The following is a 3,176-nucleotide window of genomic DNA, read 5'->3' as shown; positions in this document are numbered from 1 at the left end:
GATGGTGCCAACTTGGGCCAGTGAAGCAACATCCTCCACAACTAGACTGAAGAACAAAAGGACAGCAACTTGTCTGTTCCCCTTCCCCCAATTCTCCAGTGCTGTTCCCATCCCCCAATTCCCCAATAAAAATCTTTAAAAAAAGAAAAGTAATGTAAGCAAAAGTAAGACTGAGAGGCAGAGTGGGGTCTAGAAACCAGAACTACATGATGGTTCAACACCACGCTCTGAATTGGTGCCTCTTTAGGTTAAAGCTAACATTTATTAACTGATTACTATGTGTCCGGTTAAATTATTTACTTGCAATGTCTTATTTAACTACTTTAATTAAAAAAAAAATGAGGCCAACATTTTTAGTTGCCTATCCAATGTACAATTTTCCCTTCTCCTTTAATAAAAAAACCTTTGACCTACTTTGTTTGGAGTAATAATGTGCCCAGCCAAAAAGCTTAATTTCACAGCCTCCCGTGCAAATGGCCAAATTACAAAGTTCCAATAAAATAGAAATGGGAGTCACTGAGTAAGGCTTCCAGGAAAGAAAGTTCTTTGAAAGGGAGCCAACTGAGTTGTCACGTGCCTTTGTCCTTTTGCCATATTCTTCCGGCTTGGAACACAAGCACGAGGCGAGGGGTGGAACAATTATCTTGCCACTATGAGAAGGAGAGTCACATGCTAAGAGCGGTAGAGTGAAAAACTGAGAGCCGAGGTGCTTGATGGTACCTAGGCTGCCACTCCAGTTTTCTTCTTATATAAAGAGGGAAAAAGTATTTCATTAAGCTACTATTATTTGTTTTCCATTACATGAAGCCAAATGCAATCCCTATTTACTACAACTTTATGAGGTTGTTGGCCCCAAACTGGGCTTACTGAAAATGTCACCATAGAGAAGTTCTCTCAATCAGGGGAAGAAAATACATTAACCATTAAGCAACACTCTACTGCTATAGCATGATGTCTTTCACATTTATGAAGGGGCTAGACAGAGGTAGGATCCTGGGATCTGCATTTGGAAACCACTACTTTAGACAACAAAATGTGTAGCGAGGGAACAAGTAATTAAAATAAAAAAGGAGAGGGCAAAGTAGAGAATCAAGCTAGTGGGTTGCCTTCACCAAAGTGTCAAAGCTGGGTGAATTATACCTTACTAAAAACAGATCTTAAAGAACAATTTTTTTAAACCTAGTCTGATGTCAACAGTAGATATTTATTGAGACTTTTCAAGAGGCATTCCAATAAAAGCCACATGGCACAGCCCCTGACAGACTGGTTTCCCACTTTGCCATCAGACTGTATTATTGGCAATACCATGGGTGGCAGGGCTTTATACAGTTGTACTACCATGTCCAACACAAATCCTTAGATCCATTGAAACCTGAATAAGATCTGGAAGTAAGAAAAAAAGATGCAGTGATGCTGCACTAAGCATTAAAACAGGTTCGAAATATTTAAGTGTTATAAGATTTCAAATTGCATACTATTTCATGGCAATACCAAAAATTAGGAAATGTAAAGACAAGAAGAGAAAAAAAGTCAGAGATAATAACAGCAACCATTTTACGAAGCATTTAATACAAGCTAAAAACTTTCCACAAACAATTACACTTAATCTACATAACAGCCCCAATAACATAGGTACCATTATCCCTTTTCACAGGCAAAAAGCCTACACTAAAACCAGTTATATAAATTGCCCAAGATCACATACATAGGTTGTAAGAGATAAAACCAGGATTTGAATCCAGGTCAGTCTAACCTCAAGCCCATACTCTTAGAGTTGCTTCAACGCATGTCCATTATAGTACGACACCGGGTCAGAAATTCTCATACAATAACAGAGGTTAGGCAGGAGCTCAAAAACACTGAAAAGATGAATGACTTATAGTGAAAATAATGCTAACATTTTTTAGAAGTAATTATACTTAGAGAACTTCAAATCTTGCCAAAGCATCTTATGATAATACAAGTCTTTAAAAGGAAGTCCTCTGAATTCCCAATCTGTATGCTTTCATTATATTCAAGGAAGGAAATTTTCTTTCCTCTAATAGGATTTTGCCGGGAAAAAAAGACAACAAAACAGAATGTAAGACACTAACCCGCTAAATATTATAGTGCTAAGTAACACGTGTGAAAAAAACTTGCAGTTCAAACAAATATGCTTTGATGAGAAAGAACATACACTATACCTCGTCCTTAAAGTACAATTCTTTGAAAACAGAAAATTCAAATGATCCCTGAAACCTTTTTTTCTGGACTCCAATCATTTGTTCCCTGAAAACATTTAGTGTAACCTGAAGAAATCAAAAGATTTATTTTGAAGACTACAGCTTATTACAAAATACTGTATTCCAAACATTTCAGTACGGAAGCAAAGTTAGAATAAGAATACACTGCTTTATTGAACCTTGCAACTTGTACTAGGCTGTAGTTCAAAGAAAAACTTTTTTTCCCTCCCTGTTGGAAAGATGGGGTGAGAGTGTGTATGGAGTGGAGTGGCAGGATGTTAGGAACTTTCGGAAACTTACTAATGAGAGGGAGAACATCTGAAAAACGACAAAGTATGATACACAAAAGAGAACAAATCCTACTACATCCAAATGGGTTATCTACAGAATATCTGCTCCTGTCAGATTTTTTTTTTATTGTAAGGATATTTCCTTTAATCTGTCAGGCTATTACCACCATCTTCCAGTTTATATCCAAAAACCAATCAAATGCAGATGCAGGAACAAGGATCCTGAACAAGGCAACTGGAAAGGTGGACACCAGTATTGGCTCTGCTACTAATTAGCTCTAGGACTTTAGATAAGTCATTTTGCCTTTCATCTGTGTCTTCATCAGTGTCTTCATCTGTAAAATAAGATGGCTCACCTTACCTCACACCATACAGAAAATTAATTCAAACTGTATCAGAGGCCTAAATGTTAGAGCTAAAACTATAACACTTAGAATAAAACATAGGAAAAAAATCTCCATGACGTTGGATTAGTAAAGATTTCTTAGATACACCAAAATCACAATTGATAAAAGAAAAAAGTGATAAATGAAACTTATCAAAATTCACAACTTTTGTGCTTGAAAAGGCATCATTAAGAAATTGAAGGGTCGGGGCCGGCCGAGTGGCGCGATGGTTAAGAACTCGCTTGGGATGCCAGAGGGCCCCGGTTCGGATCCCACAT

General features: G+C 37.3%; 1 protein-coding gene across 1 annotated transcript in view; it reads right to left on the bottom strand.

The window, feature by feature from the left end:
• Nucleotides 1-3,176, bottom strand: part of OXSR1 (oxidative stress responsive kinase 1) — a 92,032-nt gene that overhangs the window by 83,830 nt on the left and 5,026 nt on the right. The gene's annotated exons all lie outside the window — the stretch shown is intronic.

The sequence above is a fragment of the Hipposideros armiger genome, unplaced genomic scaffold, assembly GCF_001890085.2.
Source record: "Hipposideros armiger isolate ML-2016 unplaced genomic scaffold, ASM189008v1 scaffold_380, whole genome shotgun sequence".
Lineage (NCBI taxonomy): Eukaryota > Metazoa > Chordata > Mammalia > Chiroptera > Hipposideridae > Hipposideros > Hipposideros armiger.
Note: the sequence above shows the minus strand (reverse complement) of the source record. Positions and strands in the feature narration are given on the sequence as shown.